General features: G+C 45.8%; 1 pseudogene; it reads left to right on the top strand.

The window, feature by feature from the left end:
• The first annotated feature begins 13,982 nt into the window (after positions 1–13,982).
• LOC136657974 (5S ribosomal RNA) lies at positions 13,983–14,102 on the top strand (annotated as a pseudogene).
• Positions 14,103–14,404: the final 302 nt, after the last annotated feature.

The raw sequence follows: 14,404 nt of genomic DNA, 5'->3' as shown, positions 1-14,404 counted from the left end.
TCCTCATATAGGCAATTTCTTTAAACCAGAGGTTTCCAACCTTTCCTGGTTCACAGCATACTTAGTATAACAGTAATTTTTTCATGTACCCTTGGGCCAAAATAAATACAGCAATACTTTTGTCTGGCTAGAGCGGCCTTTTTCATCTCATGGCACATTGACAAGGCACACCATGCTGCCAGTGGGCGGCTCACATCCCCATTTGCCCTACTAATAAATGACCTTCTCCCAAATTCCTGTGGCACACTTGCGGACCACTTGTGGCACATCAGTGTACCACAGCACAGAGGTTGAAAATGGCCGGGCTAGGGCCTGGTCACTAGAGCATGGATGAAAATCAAAAATGGATAACCTTATTTAGCTTGCAAATTTATTTTGACCAGTGAGAAAGTAAATAACTAATTACGCAACACATGCGAATGCATGTGAAATAAATAAACAAATAAGAAAAATAAGCATGTCGAACATTGTGGAAGGTTGGATGAAATTGGACAAAAGAGGAAAGCACATGGATAAAATTTGAAATATGGTTGGGGGGGCTGTACCCACAGATCCCATATCTGTGGAATCGCTTATCTGCAGTTTGGGTGAGCAGGCTCCCCTTGTGTGCCCCCGCATGCGCCCCCTCCAGAGGCGAGGGAAACTCCACTCTGACATCTGTCCCTCAGCAGAACCGGAGCGTGCCTGTATAATTGAAACAACAAAACAATGAAAGCCAAGTGGATGAAAGTCAAGGTATTGCAGTATGGCAGCCCTTCAGCACCATAGAAAGGCTTGTTGGTCAGTCTTCATCTGAACTAGTGGCATTGTTTATGCTTAAAAGATAAGGATGGCTGATGCTTTTAGTCAAAGCATTTGTTTTTCTGATGTTCACAATGCTGATAGCTTTTAACCGTTGATCCTGCAGTTTTCCATTCTTGGATGCTTACCTTAGACTAGCATTTTGGAAAATTTTAACAGACCCTGGAAGTTATTTCTGAAACCAGCATTTGTCAGCTGCCGCAACCCAGCTTGATATTACCTCATCTTTGCTTAGCTCTAGGTTTACAGATCTGAAGCCAGAAATCTTGTGTCTGGGTAGAAGAAAGGAGCACAAAGGTACATGGGGAAAGGCATACCAGTCAAAGTGGAATAGTTAAGACCAAAATGCAATAGGTTTAATATGTTGGAAAGTGTCTTAGGTAATACTGATGTACTTATACTCCACTTAGAAAGCTCTGAGCTGTGTACTTGAGGCTCCCAGTGGTCTCCAGACAATGAGCAGGCCTGGATATTGGTAGAATATTAGGTACTTCAGATCACTCACTTGGCCTATGCAGCTCCCTGTATTATATGCCATAACATTTGTCTTAAGCTTATTTATTTAAAATCTGTGTAAGCTGTCTTTCAATTTCAAAAAGAAAAACTACGATGCGGATTAAAAGCCACAAACAGTTTTTTTTTAAAAGACCCCCCAAAAAAATTTAAAATAGTATCTAAAAGCAATAAAATCAAATGGCAAAAAAGTGACCCAATTATCACAAATGAGCAGTTGGAATATACAAAACAGCAATCTTGGCCTTCTGCCTGAAGCCCATTAGGAAAGGCAGAAGTTCTTAGAAAGGGATTTCCATCATTTCAGTAGCATCATGGAAAAGTCCTGACCTTCCAACACAGCTCTCTGTACTTCAGACAGCTGCTTCATAAAGGCCCCAGTATGATCCGTGGTAGAACCCTGCATTTTCCACTTACAAGTCTTGATCAGTTTGGAGTTCTGAGCACTGAAGTTGTTTTGACTAGTCCAGTGGTTCTCACACATTTAGCACTGGGACCCACTTTTTAGAATGAAAATCTGTCAGGACCCATCAGAAGTGATGTCATGACTAGAAGTGACATCCTCAAGCAGGAAAATTTTTCACAATCCTAGGCTGCAATCCTATCCACACTTACCCAGCAGTAAGTCCCATTTACTATCATTGTTAAAAGAATATACATAGTAGCTTGTTAAAAGTACAGGTCTGTAATTTCCCCAAATGCAGTCACCTTGGTAGCATCAAGTCTAATATGTATTAAAAGTAAAATATTGAAATGAATGGGGACCCACCTGAAATTGGCTCATAATAATAATAATAATAATAATAATAATAATAATAATACAGGTAATTATATACCGCCTTTCTTGGTCTTTATTCAAGACTTTATTCAAGGTGGTTTACATAGGCAGGCTATTTAAATCCCCGTAGGGATTTTTACAATTGAAAGAAGGTTCTATCTTTCAAGAACCACAACATTCAGATGTTTCTTTCTGATCTGGTTTCACATTCTGGCCTCCATCCTCCCACGCACAGAGCAGATGGAATTACTCGGCTCAGCCTGTCAGCTGCTTCAAGGTCGCACGGTGCCGGTGGCCTCGAACTGGTGACCTTGTGGATGTTATCTTCAGGCAAATGGAGGCTCTACCCTCTAGACCAGACCTCCTCCTGGGACCGTGGGTCCCAACCCACAGTTTGAGAACAGTTTGATCCAGGAGGGCTGCCTGCCCATGTTTCCTTTTTTTTTTTTTTTTTTTTAAGAAGATGGAAGGGATGGATCCAGTGACAGTTGCACCTGCCAGATCTTATCCCCCACTTTTTTTTCCTTTTTTTCCTGCCCATGTTTCCTTATGGAGCTACTCACAAATCCAGTAGTAGGTAGGAGAGATACTGAGAACCACTTGTATAGTCTCCAAGTGAGAAGATTTGAACTTGGGTTCAGCTCGGTTGGGCACATGCCAGGGACATATCCAGAGAGTTCCTTTGCTCTGCTGCCCCCCTGGCTGTTCTTGCTTGTTTGCTTACCCAATGGCATCAACTGCTGCTGTCTACTTGCTCATTAGTTCTCTTTCTGCCAAGCAAGTAGCCCATAGGAATGGCAGTGAAGAAAATGAGGGCCTACTGAAGTCAGATAGAGGTTAAAAGAGAAGATGTTTCAGACCTCATTGATAAATTAAAGATCAATAAGTCACCGGGCCCTGGTGGCATCCACCCAAGAGTTATTAAGGAATTGAAGAATGAAGTTGCAGATCTCTTGACTAAGGTATGCAACTTGTCCCTCAAAACGGCCATGGTGCCAGAAGATTGGAGGATAGCGAATGTCACGCCTATTTTTAAAAAGGGAAAGAGAGGGGACCCGGGAAACTATAGGCCAGTCAGCCTACCATCCATACCGGGTAAGATGGTGGAATGCCTCATCAAAGATAGGATCTCAAAACACATAGACAAACAGGCCTTGCTGAGGGAGAGTCAGCATGGCTTCTGTAAGGGTAAGTCTTGCCTCACGAACCTTATAGAATTCTTTGAAAAGGTCAACAGGCATGTGGATGCGGGAGAACCCGTGGACATTATCTATCTGGACTTTCAGAAGGCGTTTGACACGGTCCCTCACCAAAGGCTACTGAAAAAACTCCACAGTCAGGGAATTAGAGGACAGGTCCTCTCGTGGATTGAGAACTGGTTGGAGGCCAGGAAGCAGAGAGTGGGTGTCAATGGGCAATTTTCACAATGGAGAGAGGTGAAAAGCGGTGTGCCCCAAGGATCTGTCCTGGGACCGGTGCTTTTCAACCTCTTCATAAATGACCTGGAGACAGGGTTGAGCAGTGAAGTGGCTAAGTTTGCAGACGACACCAAACTTTTCCGAGTGGTAAAGACCAGAAATGATTGTGAGGAGCTCCAGAAGGACCTCTCCAGACTGGCAGAATGGGCAGCAAAATGGCAGATGCACTTCAATGTCAGTAAGTGTAAAGTCATGCACATTGGGGCAAAAAATCAAAACTTTAGATATAGGCTGATGGGTTCTGAGCTGTCTGTGACAGATCAGGAGAGAGATCTTGGGGTGGTGGTGGACAGGTCGATGAAGGTGTCGACCCAATGTGCGGCGGCAGTGAAGAAGGCCAATTCTGTGCTTGGGATCATTAGGAAGGGTATTGAGAACAAAACGGCTAGTATTATAATGCCGTTGTACAAATCGATGGTAAGGCCACACCTGGAGTATTGTGTCCAGTTCTGGTCGCCACATCTCAAAAAAGACATAGTGGAAATGGAAAAGGTGCAAAAGAGAGCGACTAAGATGATTACGGGGCTGGGGCACCTTCCTTATGAGGAAAGGCTACGGCGTTTGAGCCTCTTCAGCCTAGAAAAGAGACGCCTGAGGGGGGACATGATTGAGACATACAAAATTATGCAGGGGATGGACAGAGTGGATAGGGAGATGCTCTTTACACTCTCACATAATACCAGAACCAGGGGACATCCACTAAAATTGAGTGTTGGGCGGGTTAGGACAGACAAAAGAAAATATTTCTTTACTCAGCATGTGGTCGGTCTGTGGAACTCCTTGCCACAGGATGTGGTGCTGGCGTCTAGCCTAGGCGCCTTTAAAAGGGGATTGGACAAGTTTCTGGAGGAAAAATCCATTATGGGGTACAAGCCATGATGTGTATGCGCAACCTCCTGATTTTAGAAATGGGCTATGTCAGAATGCCAGATGCAAGGGAGGGCACCAGGATGAGGTCTCTTGTTATCTGGTGTGCTCCCTGGGGCATTTGGTGGGCCGCTGTGAGATACAGGAAGCTGGACTAGATGGGCTTATGGCCTGATCCAGTGGGGCTGTTCTTATGAAGGGAAGAGGTAGCTTCCTGGGGAGGGGGGTGCAGGCAAAATGTGGAGCCAAGAATTCTCAAGCTGCCTTTTCTGACCTCCAGAGAGATTTAGTATCATGAGGGCTGTGTGCCCCTTACTCTAGCTCTAGCAACATGCAGCTTGTCCTTTGAGGCTAAACCAGTGGCTCTCACCATGAACCAGTATAGAGACTGGGCTTGAAACTTAGGAGGAAAGTCTGTTGGCTCAGATTATTCTCCCTTATGTATTCAGGAAAGGATGAAGTAACCATGGTTCAGGCAAGCGCGTATATTTAACACTGAGTGAACATCATTGCCACCATGTCCTCCCTCCCCCCCTCCCTTTACAGCTTGTTTATAGCCTGCTTATTTTGTGGCTGGCTGTATAGTCAGCCACTGAAGTGTAATAATTGTCCTGAAAGCTAAAAATTGCACAGAAAAATCTTGAACTTCTGCCACTTTGGGGATTGGGGACCCTTTTTGCATGCTGATACACTTACTGCAGTCCAGTGGTGTATTTTGGCTTTGCTTTTATTTGCCTTATTGTCGCTGTGGAGATAACCAAGACAGACTGTTTACACAACGTGCCGGGGTTCACTTGCAGGCGGCTGGGTTAGATCTGAGAAGCAACTCGCTGCTAGCAGACCTGTCAAAGCAGGCTTTTGGCAGAGGACGGGACGTTTGTGTGCTGCAGTTCCCAAACATACTAATAAGGGAAGTGTCTGTTTGGGTTTAGCAACTAAATCTTTGAGTCCTAGACCTGGGATCTTAAATAATACATCTCACCCAATAGCATGGCGATGCAGGGTCCAATATGTGAGCCATTGACAACACTGAACCTGACATGGCCCCTGGGTGGTGCAGACCCTCCCTTGGCAAAGCAAACTGCTCCCCCGATTATGCAATTTGAGGCGAACAGTATGATATGGTAACTTTCCATGTTAGCATTGCCCCTAAGGAGGGGGGAGAAGACCCCAACTGCATTGTTGATCTATCTAACCAAACACTTCTGGCTGGCCACCAGGGGACCTTTGATCTGATCCAGGAGGGCTGCCTGCCCAGGGCTGCCTTATAGAGCTACTCACAAATCCAGTAGTAGGTAGGAGAGATACTGAGAGACGTGTGTGCACATGAGAATCATCCCTAAATGGCCCTTATGATACTGGCGGGTTTGCAGGCAGCTTTATCACTTGACTCAGCATCTGATTGCTGGCAACAGCGTGAGCTTGGCTGCAACGAAGAGAGTGGTAATAATGGTCTGGTCATGGCAGTTGATTGGGGATGGTCCATTCTCAAAGCAAGTCATCCTCTGGTGTCACAGTGATGAAGAGTGTACCTGCTTGTGCAAAGTAGCAAGCAAGAGTACTGTAGAACAAAAGTAGACCTGGTCTTGGATTCCTCAAGCAGACAAAGGTATTGGATGCAACAGAGCCATGTTGAGAACTGGATAATGACACAGCATCCCACACCATTTCCTGTTTTGTTGTCAAGACAGTCACATTGTTAAATGTCCCAGTTTACTGAGCTGGGCATGTTTAGGCTTGATGCTCATATCTTTTAGAATTACGTCACAGCGCAATGTACTGCAGTCTACAGCTGTGCAGTTAAGCATCTGGCTGATTTGTTTGGGTCTGTATTTAAATGAGTGTGTACTTTCAGAAGAAATATTCCCACTGAAGGCAGCCAAAGGGATCTAATTTTTGTGTTGTCAGCTTTGGCTGCTCACAGTGCTGGTGATGGCTGCGTTAATGCCGTCCTTAACAGAGAAAGGTTGACAGATGCTTTTCGAGTGGCTAGCGTGAGACAAAACTGAACAAAAATCTAAATATCACAGACTGAGGGCCCAATCCTATCCAATTTTTCAGTGCTGGTGCAGCCGTGCCAGTGGGGCGTGTGCTGCATGCTATGGTGGGGAGGCAGTCACAGAAGCCTCTTCAAAGTAAGGGAATGTTTGTTCCCTTACCTCCGGGCTGCATTGCAGCTGCACCAGTGCTGGAGAGTTGAATAGAATTGGGCCCTGAGACTTAACCGTTTCAGAGGAGAGCAGCCACATTGTGTCTCAACAATGTTTGCAATATACCAGTTGAGTTCACAGGGGTGCCAAAGTGCATCCTTTACAATTCTATCAATTAAAATGTGACTTCCAGGAGCTTGCACATTCCGTGTTCAGTTTAAATAATGCACATTCAATACAACTAGTAGAAATTAATATCCAAAACATTTCCTACCAAAACTTGAGCTTCCAAAGAGGTTTCTGTATTTTGCCAGAGCGGCGGGGGGGTGGGGGGTGGGGGAGAATGTTGGAGGAAACAGAATGTGAGAAAGAAAATATAAAAGCTTTGTGAGAAACAGTCATGGGAGCGTCACTGTAGTCTCAACTCTCCCATTTGGTTGTTTTTATTGTGTTTATTGCATTGTTTGATTATGTGAGTTGTCTTGAGCTCCTGCAAGAGTGGAAACAGGGTACAAGTTCTAATAATAATATCATCACTAACAGCCCAAACATATGCTGCCCTTGTGCTGTGCAGTATAGTGCAACTAAATGGCCACTATTGTATCCCACAGGGCCAGAGCAGCTGCCAGAGGTCTCCTAGGGGTAGGGGAACATTGGTTCCCTTAGCCTGTTTAAAATGCGGCTGGCCCCGAGGGGTCTCCTTGGATTTGTACCAGTTCCTGAGCTGATGCAGGAGATACCTGTCAGCCTCTGCGGCTTGGGAAGGGGGATAGGATACAGCGCAACCTCTGCCACCATCCCTACCACCCCATGTCTGATCCACTGTTGGGCCCGCCCTTCCTCCAACCCAGTTCTGCCCCTTCTCTGCCTTCGTATTGCCCTCTCCCACCTCGTGAAACCTCCCCACTGTCCAGCAGGGGAACTTACCAGCTGGTGGTATTTGTCAGCGTCATTCCAGCACAGAGGCCCAGAGCCAACTGGCAAAAGCCTCTCCACCAGCACTGAGTGTTTCCCGTCTGTGGCAAAGTGCCTTACGGCACTTTTGCAACACCCAGTGCCGATTCTGAAAACGCAGTGCCAGCGCTGGATTCAATAGGATTGGGCCCTAAGCTTTTAAGTGTGAATGCAGCGAACAAAAATGGTTTGCAAATACATTTTTGAATGTCCTTCGGGGAGTTAAAGGGAGGTAGAAATTTAGTAAATAAATCTATTGTACCACTACACCCATCAGAGATTGAAATGGTATACCCACAAGGGAGCTAGCCAGTGAGTGAAAACCAATTTGCTGCTGTTTAAATGAGCGTATAGAGAGCTGTTCATATATGTATGAACCAGAGCTGAGTATCACTATTTATGCTTGATCATGTGAGACCCTGAAGCAACCTGATTCAACTTAGAATGCATTCTTAGGCATGTCTACTCAGAAGTAAGTCTCATTGAATTGAATCAGACTTACTCCCAAGAAAGTATATATATAGGATAGCAGTCTTGGGGCCCAATCCTATCCAATTTTCAAGTGCCGGTGCAGCTGGGCCAATGGGTCATGCACTGCATCTTGTGGTGGGGCAGCAGTCACAGACGCCCCCTTAAGGTATGGGAACATTTGTTCCCTTACTTTGGGGCTGCTTTGCGGCTGAACCAGTGCTGGAAAATTGGATAGGATTGGGCCCTTAAGCACTTAATCTTAAAGACTGTGGCTGCAACTATTGATGTTGCCTTCCTCACAGTTACTTGTCTGCCTGACATATACTAGTACTTGTCATTTATAGACCAAAGCCTGAAAGATAGTTTATAAACGGAGACACGTAAGTGATCACTTAGGAGAAAAGATGGGGAGACAGTGCTGTGTTTGCATACTTGGAGACTGGTGGTTCCCCTTAATGCCGGAAAAAGCAAACAACTTCCAGTGTTTTTGTTTACCTTCAGAGGCTTTCAGGTAAGCACTAAATAACTAGAGATTTGCATCAGATACCATTAAAAGCCAAACTGTGCATTTAAGCCTAAAGCAGACCAGGCAGAGATCGTGTTTGGCACTTTTTTTTTAAGTGGGTGTGTGTCATTTTGTAAGGATTTGCAAGGAAATTACAATGGTATCCAAGAGTTGGCAATAAATAACTAACACTGCTGGCTGGGAAATGGGACCAGATCTTGAATAGCAGAAAGAGCCTTCTAAAATTTTTGTTTGCGCCCTTGAATTGAAACTAGTTTCATGCACATGTACATCAATGTCTGAAATATAAGTTGCATGCTAACTATAGAATTGAATTGTAAATGAGTCACTGGCTTTCAGACAATTCTGACATACCATTTTAGAAATTCACCCTCTTTTTGTGATTTTAACTGAGTGAGGTTTTTGTCCCTTGTCTGTTCTGCATTGCTGAATGGTGGTGCAATGATTATTTGTGTGGTGCCATCAATGGTGTTTTTCCATCCCTGCCTTAGGGGGTTTCCAATTTAAATTGCAACAGTAGGTGAAACTGCACTGGTAACATCCTCTTGAGTTGATCTTCCAAACCTATGTTAAAGCTATCTCAATGTGAACTATTCTTATTTGAAATATAAAAGAAAACCAATTTGAAAAGAAATTTCTGGATGTTTTTAGACCTGGTTGTTGTTTTTTTAATCTGTTTTCTTCTTACAAGTAGATGCTCTCAAAATGCATCTGTATGGAGACCCTAAATCTTAACCAATTTTCATGTCTTTTTAAGTATTTTTATTTCTAAAGTCTTGACTCTCATGCTGATAAGAATGTAGTCAAAGCAGGACCACCCACAAAGTCCATGAAGTTCTTGGGCTTTCACTAAACTCCAGAGGTTTGCAGTTGCATACCACTTGTATAGCCCAATCCTATTTTCCCCACCAGCACAACCACTACCACTGAAGCAGTGGCACTAAAATGGCTGCCACTGCATCCTGCAGGGAGAGAGTTGTAGAGATGAGAGAGCAATCATTCCCTTACCCAGGGGCAAGCCTTCACAATGGCAGGCTAAATAACTGGTGTAGGTCCATATTGACCTGCGCTACAGATCAGATCTAGGAAGGGGATTAGGATTTGGCACCGCTGCTACTGCTGAACCCACCCCCTTCCCAGACTTGATCCATTGCCATCACTGCCGTGTTGTGATGAGGATCCCATCTGCACGTGAAACTTATAGTAAGTGTGTGAAGGCCAATGGTATGTTTAAGGACTGGTTAATTTTGGTCCCAAGCACTCCATTCCATAGATTTCTTTCCTTGCTTCACCTCTGTGGTGGTAGTCTGATATGGCCTGTGTTGGCTTTATTCTGAACCACTTTTGCCTACTTAGTTTTTTCTTAAACTATATGTGTTTCAATGCAGTTATTAATTTGTTTGCATGTCTGTACATTAGATGTATTTCTTAGAAACCAGTGTATAAAAGATATAATTACTCTACTTTCCTTTCGGTTTGGGCTTTAAATGCAGGAGCATTTACTTTAGAGGATGCAGAATGATGTAGATGGGTTTTTATGGGCGTGTGTATTAGTCTGCAAAGTTACTCATGAGGAGTAAAGCAAAGGCTAGCAAATCCCTAGCAAAGGCTAATAAAATGATTTGTTCATGCACCTCTTCAGGCAGGGTAGCTTCTTACATAAGGTCTGCTCTAGAAATAATGAAGATGTCTTTATCAAAGCAGCCCCTTGTTCTGTGTGGATAAAGGCCATGATGTGCATTTTCTGTCTTCCTCTTAGGTAGGTATTGGCAACCTTCAGTCTCGAAAGACTATGGTATCGCGCTCTGAAAGGTGGTTCTGGCACAGCGTCTAGTGTGGCTGAAAAGGCCAATTCGGGAGTGACAATCCCTTCCACACCGGGAGCAAGTGCAGTCTGTCCCTGGTCTGTCTCCCTGGCTATGGGCCTTCCTTCTTTGCCTCTTAGCCTCAGACTGTTGGCAAAGTGTCTCTTCAAACTGGGAAAGGCCATGCTGCACAGCCTGCCTCCAAGCGGGCCGCTCAGAGGCCAGGGTTTCCCACTTGTTGAGGTCCATCCCTAAGGCCTTCAGATCCCTCTTGCAGATGTCCTTGTATCGCAGCTGTGGTCTACCTGTAGGGCGCTTTCCTTGCACGAGTTCTCCATAGAGGAGATCCTTTGGGATCCGGCCATCATCCATTCTCACGACATGACCAAGCCAACGCAGGCGTCTCTGTTTCAACAGTGAATACATGCTAGGGATTCCAGCACGTTCCAGGACTGTGTTGTTTGGAACTTTGTCCTGCCAGGTGATGCCGAGGATGCGTCGGAGGCAGCGCATGTGGAAAGCGCTCAGTTTCCTCTCCTGTTGTGAGCGAAGAGTCCATGACTCGCTGCAGTACAGAAGTGTACTCAGGACGCAAGCTCTGTAGACCTGGATCTTGGTATGTTCCGTCAGCTTCTTGTTGGACCAGACTCTCTTTGTGAGTCTGGAAAACGTGGTAGCTGCTTTACCGATGCGCTTGTTTAGCTCGGTATCGAGAGAATGTGTGTCGGAGATCGTTGAGCCAAGGTACACAAAGTCATGGACAACCTCCAGTTCATGCTCAGAGATTGTAATGCAGGGAGGTGAGTCCACATCCTGAACCATGACCTGTGTTTTCTTCAGGCTGATTGTCAGTCCAAAATCTTGGCAGGCCTTGCTAAAACGATCCATGAGCTGCTGGAGATCTTTGGCAGAGTGGGTAGTGACAGCTGCATCGTCGGCAAAGAGGAAGTCGCGCAGACATTTCAGCTGGACTTTGGATTTTGCTCTCAGTCTGGAGAGGTTGAAGAGCTTTCCGTCTGATCTGGTCCGGAGATAGATGCCTTCTGTTGCAGTTCCAAAGGCCTGCTTCAGCAGGACAGCGAAGAAAATTCCAAACAAGGTTGGTGCAAGAACACAGCCCTGCTTCACTCTGCTTCGGATGTCAAAAGGGTCTGATGTGGAGCCATCGAAGACAACAGTGCCCTTCATGTCCTTGTGGAAAGATCTGATGATGCTGAGGAGCCTGGGTGGACATCCAATCTTGGGGAGAATCTTGAAGAGGCCGTCTCTGCTGACCAGGTCGAAAGCCTTTGTGAGATCTATGAAGGCTATAAAGAGTGGCTGTCGTTGTTCCCTGCATTTCTCCTGCAGTTGTCTAAGGGAGAATACCATATCAGTGGTGGACCTGTTGGCTCGGAATCCACACTGCGATTCTGGATAGACGCTCTCTGCAAGTACCTGGAGCCTCTTTAGTACAACTCGGGCAAACAGCTTTCCTACAACGCTAAGGAGAGAGATGCCGCGGTAGTTGTTGCAGTCACCCCTGTCACCTTTGTTCTTGTACAGCGTGATGATGTTTGCATCCCTCATGTCTTGAGGTACTCCACCTTCTCTCCAGCAGAGACAGAGGATTTCATGCAGCTCAGTGACGATGATCTCTTTGCAGCATTTTAGGACTTCAGCAGGGATGCTGTCTTTTCCAGGTGCCTTGCCAAAGGCAAGGGAGTCCAGGGCCACGTGAAGTTCCTCTAGGGTTGGTTCACTGTCAAGCTCTTCCAGCACAGGCAGGCACTCAATGTTGTTCAGTGCTTCTTCGGTGACTACATTTTCTCTGGAATATAGCTCAGAGTAGTGCTGCACCCAGCGTTCCATCTGCTGCGCCCGATCCTGGATGACCTCGCCTGTGGCAGACTTCAGAGGGGCAATTTTCTTCTGTGTTGGACCTAGGGCCTGCTTGATACCATCATACATCCCCTTGATGTTGCCCGTGTCAGCTGCTATCTGTATCTCGGAACAGAGCTGGAGCCAGTAGTCGTTAGCACATCTCCTGGCAGTCTGTTGGACTTTGCTGCGAGCAGTTCGGAGGACCTGCAGGTTGCGCTCACTGGGACAGGCCTTGTATGCTGCTTGAGCTCTCCTCTTTTCCTCAATGACTGGTGTCAACTCCTCAGAGTGGGCTTCAAACCAGTCTGCCGCCTTGTTGGTCTTCTTGCCGAATATGGACAAGGCGGTGTTGTAAACGGTATTCTTGAAATGAATAGTATTCATTTGGAGGTATGGAGGTATGGAGGTATGGAGGTATACCTGAATTCATTCATTCAGGTATGGAGGATAGGCTGTTACCCATGCAGCAAATCCCCCCTCTCCACGTCGCTGGAATGGTCCAATGGAAAGGCAGAAGCCAATACGGTTGGTTCCAGCGGCGTCGCAGGAGTTGCCAGAACGTGACTGTGTTCAGCCATGAACTGCCTAAGGGACTCCGGCTCCTGATTTTGCCTCGAGGTTGACTCCTGAAGCCTTTTCCAGAACTGGATGTAGCCACAAGGCAGTGGAGGTTTGAGGTCAGAGTTTCCTTCTCTTAGATGAGCTGCCTTCCTAGGCTGACGAGTCCCATCTACCCGGTGGCTGTTTAGTCGCCTCTTACGACAAGTACAGCCAAACTGAGGGCCTATTCTTAGCCCCCAGCCCCCAGGGGTCAAGAATACCTCTTAGTATATAAGTCTTAGTCTTCCTCTTAGTATATAAAATAAAGTGTAGGATAGCTGGTAGGGGATTAGGAATAACTTTAGATAAAAAGTAATCGTCCCACCACAAGGCCATGCTAGCCCTTATCTCTGAAATAGTTTTTTTTTCATCCAGAATGATAAAAAAAATTTTCATCATTCTTTTCATCCAGAATGCAGACTATATCATTGGATCATTGTGGTCCAGGGTGGTTTTCTTTCCAGAGCTGAGTTGTGGTGACTTATTTTTTCAGTAAAGGACAACTGCAGCATCAGCCTCTCCCCCAGTTGTATAGCTAGAGAGGGTGCGAAGCACTTTTTTCAGCGAGCCCCTCCCCTTTGGAGCCATTCAGGGCAGTGGGAGCAAAACGGACTTGTATGCACCATTGCTCTCCCCTATGGGCAGGCTAAGTGCTATTCAGGCTTTTTCAGGGCTCATGTCGTCTCAGAGCTTCCTGTTTACAGATACTACCCACTTCTTGCTGTCATCTGTCCCTCTCTGTGGAAATTTGGTGTGCAGCTTGTGGGTCAAAGGCATGTGGCCAAATTATGGTTAAGCACTGGAATGCCTAACTCTAACCAACTCTGCATTGCCTTCCCATGGTTTTGTTGTCATCCTTTTCTCTCACTCTACTGCATCTCCCTGATGTTAATATGCAACCAAGTCTTTCCCTCCTGTATTTTCCTCATATGTCACTGCCCTTAGTAGAGCAGGTGTGTGGCTAGCAGTAGCAGGGAAAGCCAGCTTTTACTCCTAGATGATCTTTTCAGACCTTTTCAATCTTTTCAGGTTGTCCATGCCAATGTCCCATTGATCCGATGATCGCACAAAGATGGATGTCCACAGAACTATGCATGTAGGAAAACACCCTAAATATTATACTGTGTGTGTTATGTATGACTGGGTCACAGTTATAATACAAGGTGCATAAAGAGAACCATAAGCAACTGTTACCCTGCACATGCCCAATCTCGTCTGATCTTGGAAGCTAAGCAGGGTCAGGCCTGGTTAGTACTTGGATGGGAGACCGCCTGGGAATACCGGGTGCTGTAGGCTTATACCATAGTCTTTCGAGACTGAAGGTTGCCAACCAAACATGGACTTCAGCTGTAACTGGTTCGTACTCTTGCAATGCAGGGGCTAAATGCACACTTTGTATATACTACTGTAGCGTGTCACCACCAAAGATTGCACAGACGGACTCTAAACACTAGCCTTTTAATGTGGTTCTTCTTTCACCTCAACTCATCTTCCGAGGACACGTAGGACTCAACTCTAAGGGGAGGTGAGGGGGAACAAGGCTGACCTTTGTTTTGAGGGGCGGTGGTAGAGAGCCCAGTGTACAGGCATTGGAACAC

This window comes from Tiliqua scincoides, chromosome 7 (assembly GCF_035046505.1).
Source record: "Tiliqua scincoides isolate rTilSci1 chromosome 7, rTilSci1.hap2, whole genome shotgun sequence".
Taxonomy (NCBI): Eukaryota; Metazoa; Chordata; class Lepidosauria; order Squamata; family Scincidae; genus Tiliqua; species Tiliqua scincoides.
This window is presented reverse-complemented; position numbering and strand designations above follow the sequence as displayed.